This window comes from Nuphar pumila, chromosome 10, assembly GCF_984573655.1.
Source record: "Nuphar pumila chromosome 10, dmNupPumi1.hap1.1, whole genome shotgun sequence".
NCBI lineage: Eukaryota > Viridiplantae > Streptophyta > Magnoliopsida > Nymphaeales > Nymphaeaceae > Nuphar > Nuphar pumila.
This window is the reverse complement of record NC_143258.1, coordinates 90864163-90871696: the sequence shown is the minus strand read 5'-3', so window position 1 is coordinate 90871696 and position 7534 is coordinate 90864163.

Here is a 7534-nt window from a genome sequence, read left to right as displayed (position 1 = left end):
AGATCCGGCCACGTAACACCTGGTGTGAGTTTTATGAAAACCCTTTTTAAAACAATATTTTTAATGAAAATCCAGTGAAAGCCAGACACCAAAAATATAAAAACCGGCTCGCACAAGTGGTGGAGTCCGGGTCGATCTCAGGGAACGGAAAATACTTCGTATTCAAACACACAATCTAACTACTCTTTATTGCCAAAATAAAAAGAATTAATTAAAGAATTAACTACGAGAGTACGGCCCTACGCAGAGGGCTTAAACAAAATAAATAAATGGTTTTATTACAACCCAATGAATTGAATAAAATAAAATAAAAGCCTAGTCTAAAAAAAAAAAAAAAAAGGCTTCAGTGCTTCGAGTCCTTTTGTCCCTTCTTGAGGTAATGTATGTTTTCTTGAACTTTTGCTTTTCTGAGGACTCCCTGAGGGGCTCTTCTGAGGGTCAAAATCACTTTTCTTGCACGTTTACCCGCTTCCCTACAAAACACAAAAATACAAACACAGCAGAAACAATACAAAACTAAACAAAATCTAAAGTTAATTCACACAAAAAACAGCAAAAGAATTGAAATTAGACTACACACTAACTACAATAGAAGACAAAATCTACTAACAATTTAAGAATCAACTATATAACAGACTAATGGAATTTTAACTTAACCAGACAATATAATACTATGGAATAATTTAAATCTGATTTACTAATCTATGAGACACATTATATTAACTAAACCAATCTATGAGAAACACTAGCCCCAACATTAAGTCTGATGTACACCATCTATCACACTCTATTGAAAATCATTATCTAACTGCACAACTAATTATTAGAGAAATACATCACGACTAAACTATTCTATTTAGCTATTGACTGAATTCTAATGAACATGCAATACTAATGTTTCCAAAAACAAACATCCTCAAATTAATCTAGCTACAGTACTAGAACTTTGCTAATGTTACCTACCTGTATTATAATAACTTAAAAACGTGAGATGGGGCTGACTATTAATAAGGAAATATCAAAGCATAATATGTACTCTAAGGAACTATATAATGCTGAATAAACAATGCCCTAAGTAACACAAATTGTTGAACGTAAGTAATTAGAACACGCTGACAAGAAAACAAAACAAAAGACGCTAAAAAAAACAAAAACAAAAGGCACTACACTTCACCGAGTCTTTTTGTTCTTGATTAATTAACAAAACTGCTAAAACCATTGACAACTGAGCTTAGAAAAAAAACGAATGAACTCAAATTAACATGCAGTGACAAGAAACAGAAATAAAATGTAAAAAAAAAATGACTGAATAAAATTTTATAAAACACAGCTACACTAATGGACTTAACCGACTGAAACAAAAACAACAACAAAAAAACAAAACGGAACTGAAAACAATTGAAACGTCGCTTGGTTAACCTGCACTAAAATCAACAACCTAACCTATATAAATATCAAATAATCTATAAAAACGTTAATGCTAACTACGAATCAACACGATGAACGAACAAAAACCCTATATGAATCTAACGATCTACATGCAAGTCAAGAAGATTAAGACACATAATTTTTTTTTTCCTTTTCTCTTTTCAGATGCTAAATTATACTAAATGAATATGTTGATGGTGATATGATGAACTAATTTAATATACCATGCTATGCAACTACATCTATAGAAAAACAAGATCGAAGAACAAACCATCGTGGATCGCCTTCGATGGAAGGGTTGAGAAAAGAGTGGCCTCTCCACGATGTGAACTTGTCATGCTGCACCCTTTGATGAAAGAAGACGAAACCGCCGGCAAGATGAAAGGGAAAAAGAGAAGAAGTAGAAGAGAGGAGAAGAAGGAAGAAGAACCGGCTGGTAGAGAGAGAGAGAGAGAGAGGCGTGAGCTTCAAAGTGGGGAAGAGCCCCTTTTTTTGCTGTAGAAGACTACTTATAATATTAAATTAGGGTAAAGCAAATTTTTTCAAAACCAGTCCCACACTTTTCAATAGTTTTCAAAAGACTCACTTTTAGCAAAACATATTTTATTGACTAAAAAGAAAACTTCCTAAACTAATTAAAAATTACAAATTAGCTAATACAAACCTAAGCTAACTAAACTACCATTAATAAAATCTAAATCTAATAAAAATACTAAAAACCGTAGAGAAAGCGTTGAAAACTCGATTTTCTAATAAAATTTGATTCAATGCGATTTCTCAGAACTAACAATAAAAATGGGTTTTTAGAGCAATTTTTAACACGGATCATGCATAAATAATGATTAATAAAATGCCAATATTATGCATGATCAAATACCCCCATGCTTATCATTTGCTAGTCCTCGAGCAAACTGAAGCAAAAACAAAAATACTAAACTAGACACACAATAGATACCTAACTCACTTTCGTAGGAATCACGATTGCATTTAGCATATGCAACAAGCCCTTTCAACCCCTGAGTTACCCCAGTGGACGAGTAAGGTCTCGTGAGGGTTTGCAGTGATGCTACCCACAAACATCTGTGTCAAGTATGCATAAGAATTTTAAAACACAAAGCATTAGGCAGTTAAGGAGTTCGTTTCCACAAATATTTCATGCCATTGCATCATCAAAACATGATTAGAGTCTTCTACTTGCCACCACATAATAAAATATTTTCTTTCACTTTTCTAAATAGCATAATCATTTATGTTTCATCCTTAGAAATTCAAATACATACATATCATTATTTACTTATCCTCACTCATATGTGTTCTGCACAGGTTTTCTCAATATTTGCTTTTAAGCAATGAACTTTTCTCTTTTACGCTCTTTTCTCTTTCTTGATTTTCACTTTTCCACATTTTTCAATCAAAATTTTTTTCTGAGCACTATACCCAATTTCCAGTTTTTGTGACCCGTGTAGCGAGCTTTGGGTCAGTGACTCCCAGGTCAGACGACCTTAGGGCACCAGATACAAAGTATCCCTCAGACTTAATTGCTCGAGTCACTAGACCTTCAATTTTCTATAGTTTACGTATAGTCTACTTCTCTGTCATGTGCAATGTCAATATCTATTAGGCTCTCTATAAAGTCCATGTAACGAGCTTTCGGGTCGATGACTCCGAAACCAGATGGCTTTAGGGCACCAGGTGTAAACACCCCTCAGGCTCTACTTGCTCGAACAAAATAGGCCACATATATTAACGTAGACAAAGAATTGACTTCCTTCGTTATTCTTTTCAACATGGACTCAAGCACTTCAACTTGTGTCTAAGCCCAGCTACTAGGGAGTACGAAGATATCAAACAACTAAACGTATGCTCGTTTCACTTTTTGAGCTCTTTTGCAACGTTGTTCATTTGCTTAGTTTAAAAAAAAAACTGTGCATATTCATACTTGTGATTCAAAATAAACTCTAACATGCATTTATAATCATTTCTTTGAAATCCACATAAACAACCATGGTTTTCTAGATTCGTGTTAGAAAAATTTTCGTGGGGCTTAAAAATTCTCTAAAGACGTTAGATGTTGCAAAGCAGTCATATAAGTTCAAACTCATTCCCTAAAAGCCTAATTTTAATGAGTTGACAAAAAAATTGCAAGTACAAAGACATGAAAAGTTTAGGTGTGCACACTATACCCTCCCCCATGCTTGAATGACACTGTCCTCAGTGGCACTCCCCCATGCTTGTATGAAACTAAGAGGCTGCACTTGAGAACAAAATAATTGGGAGAAAAGAGCAGAAGTCACCTGAGATGACATATGAATGCATGTCCTACGATTACACAAGAATGCATACCTGATCTAACAAAACACTCATGAGATACAAGAAATCAAAGCAAAATAACGAAAAACCATCTATGATATTTACTAGATCCTACTAAAAATACAACATACAAACCTGTGCTCCCCCTCATGCATCCACGAGGTTAATAGCCTCAATGTCTTGCTGCACCACCATATCAGAAATGTAGGGCTTCAGTCGCTGCCCATTAACTTTGAAAATGCTACCCGTTCGAGGGTCCAAAAGATCTACCGCTCCATGTGGAAAAACTCTATGGACTATGAATGGTCCATCCCATCTGGACTTCAGCTTCCCTGGAAAAAGATGGAGACGTGAATGATAAAGCCACACCTTTTGACCAGGCTCGAACTGCTTCCTCACAATATGTTGATCATGGAAATGCTTGGTTCGAGCCTTGTATATTTTGGCACTCTCATAGGCTTCATTGCGCAACTCCTCAAGCTCACTCAACTGCAACTTCCTCTCAGCGCCAGCTTGGGCCATATCAAAATTGAACTTCTTGATAGCCCAATATGCCCTATGCTCCAATTCAACAGGAAGGTGGCATGGTTTCCCAAAAACCAATCGGTATGGGGACATGCCAATCAGAGTCTTGAAAGCAGTCCTATAGGCCCAAAGGGCATCATCAAGGCGCTGAGACCAGTCCTTGTGGTCTGGCCGGACTGTTTTTTCAAGAATCCGCTTGATCTCCCTATTGGAGACCTCGACTTGGCCATTAGTCTGTGGGTGGTAGGGTGTGGCAATCCGATGATGTACCGAGTATTTCCTAAGTAAGGAAGCTACTTGTACATTACGAAAGTGCGTACCACCATCACTAATGATCGCTCTAGGGACTCCAAACCGACTAAAAATGTTATGCTTGATAAATCGGAGCACCTCCTTATGATCATTGGTTCGGGTGGCCACGGCCTCGACCCATTTGGAGACATAATCAACCGCCACTAGAATATAAATAAATCCGAACGAAGGCGGGAAAGGACCCATAAAATCAATGCCCCACACATCAAAAATCTCAACAATCAAAATAGGAAGGAGGGGCATCATATCACGCTTGGCGATGCGTCCCGTCTGCTAACAGCGCAAGCACCTCCTACAAAAATCGTGAGCATCTCTATGCAATGTCGGCCACCAAAATCCTAACTGGAGGACCTTTGCGGCTGTCTTTCGACTAGAAAAATGACCTCCACAAGCCAAGGAATGACAGAATGATAGAATGGAGTCATACTCCTCCTCAGGAACACACCTCCGAATCATCTGATCCGGGCATAATCGAAACAATTCTGGTTCCTCCCAAAAATAGTGCTTTACCTGCGAGAAAAATTGATCTCTCTCATTGCGGTTCCAGTGCGAAGGGTACTCTCCAGTCACCAAAAAGTTGATGATATGCGCGAACCAAGGCAAACGCTTGACATGAAAGAGCTGCTCATCCGGAAATGAATCATCAATCTGCCCCTGATCAGTGGATGTCTCCACTGTCAGTCTGGATAAATGATTTGCTACAAGATTCTCACATCCACTCTTATCTCGAATCTCGAGATCAAATTCTTGTAACAGAAGGATCCATCGAATGAGACGCGGTTTGGCATCCTTTTTACTCATCAAATATCGCAATGCTGCATGATCTGAGTAAATGATGACCTTGGAGCCTAACAAATATGATCGAAACTTCTCAAGAGCAAAAACTACGGCTAGTAATTCCTTCTCTGTGGTGGTATAATGCATTTGCGCATCAGAGAGAGTCCTACTAGCATAATAAATCACATGAGATCGTCGCTCAATCTTCTGACCGAGAATCGCTCCAACCGCGTAATCTGACGCGTCACACATAATCTCAAATGGCACTGACCACTCAGGAGATCGAAGAATAGGAGCAGTAGTCAGAGCTTCCTTCAGGGCCAAGAATGCCTTCAGACAGGCATCATCAAACACAAACGACTGATCTTTCGTTAGCAGGTTGCACAACGGTCGAGAAATCTGGCTAAAGTCCTTAATGAACCTTCTATAAAAACCTGCGTGCCCTAGAAACGATCGCACCTGCCGCACAGAGGTCGGTGGAGCTAATCTAGCAATGGTCTCTACTTTGGCCTTATCAACCTCGATTCCTTTCTCAGACACAATATGTCCAAGAACAATCCCTTGTCTCACCATGAAATGACTCTTTTCCCAACTAAGAATCAGATTTGTCTCCCTACAACGTTGAAGCACACGAGATAACTTTTGGAGACAATCGTCAAATGAAGAGCTATAGACCGAGAAATCGTTCATGAAAATCTCCAGGACATCATCCATCATATGTGAGAAGATCGCCATCATGCACCGCTGAAATGTAGCCGGGGCATTACAGAGCCCGAACGGCATTCTCCTATAAGCAAAAGTGCCATATGGACAGGTGAACGTCGTTTTCTCCTGGTCCTCGGGATGAACGGTCACCTGGTTGTATCCTGAATAACCATCCAGGAAACAAAAATACTGCTGGCCCGCGAGTTTCTCCAAGATCTGGTCGATGAACGGCAGAGGGAAGTGATCCTTCCTAGTTGCACTGTTCAACTTTCTATAATCTATGCATACTCGTCATCCCGTGGTAGTCCTCATGGGGACACTTTCTCCTTTTTCATTCGTCTCTACAGTGAGCCCATACTTCTTGGGGACAACCTGGGTAGGGCTCACCCACTGACTGTCGGAGATGGGATAAATGATCCCTGCATCCAACCATTTGACTACCTCCTTCTTTACCACCTCCTTCATATGGGGATTTAGTCTCCTTTGCGCCTCTCTTGAGGGTTTAGCCCCCTCATCCATGATAATCCGATGCATGCAAAAGGAGGGATCTATCCCCTTCAAATCTGCCACCGACCATCCAATCGCCTCTTTATGCTCGTGCAAGACCTGTAAAAGCTGACACTCCTGTGTTTCAGTCAGGTCTGCGGAAATAATGACGGGGAGAGTCTGATCCTTGCCTAGGAAGGCATACTTGAGTGAGGCCGGTAAGGGCTTCAACTCAAGCTCAGGCAGACTCTCTATGGATGGTCGGGCTGGCTTTTCTGCCAATTCAGGAAGCGGCTCGAAGTGTCAGGTCCAACTCAGATCACTTGTCCGACTCTCTATCGACCCATGGCCATCTTCTTTGAGTGATTCATCAACCTCCTCCTGAGGTGGATCACTCAATAACCAGGTATGCTCTGCTTCTACCAGGTCCTGAATGAAGTCGACCTCGAAAGAAGCCTCATCGCCGGCAGGTCCCATCGCCGCATGAAAAATGTTAAGCCTCATCTTCCTGTTGCCAAATGAGACATCCATCGCACCTGTGCGGCAATTAATGCACGCATTGGCAGTGGCCAGAAAGGGGCGTCCAAGAATAATGGGGGTCTGTCGCATATCATTAACTCCCTCCATATCTAAAATGATGAAGTCGACAGGGAAGTAGAAGTCCTCTACCTTGACTAACACATCTTCCAAAATCCCTCGCGGGACCTTGATTGATCTATCTGCAAGCTGCAGGGTCATAGGTGTTGGCTTCATCTCCTTTAATCCAAATTTGTCATAAAAGAAACCCGGCAAGATATTGACACTTGCCCCAAGGTCGAGCAATGCACGCTCGACAGTGATGTCTCCTCTGACACACGAAATAATTGGAGTCCCTGGGTCCTTAAGCTTTGGTGGGGTTTGGTGCTGCAACACCGCACTCACCTGCTCAGTCAAGTATATCTTCTTCGGCACTTGTGACTTCAACTTTCTTTTCTGCGTACAAAGCTCCTTT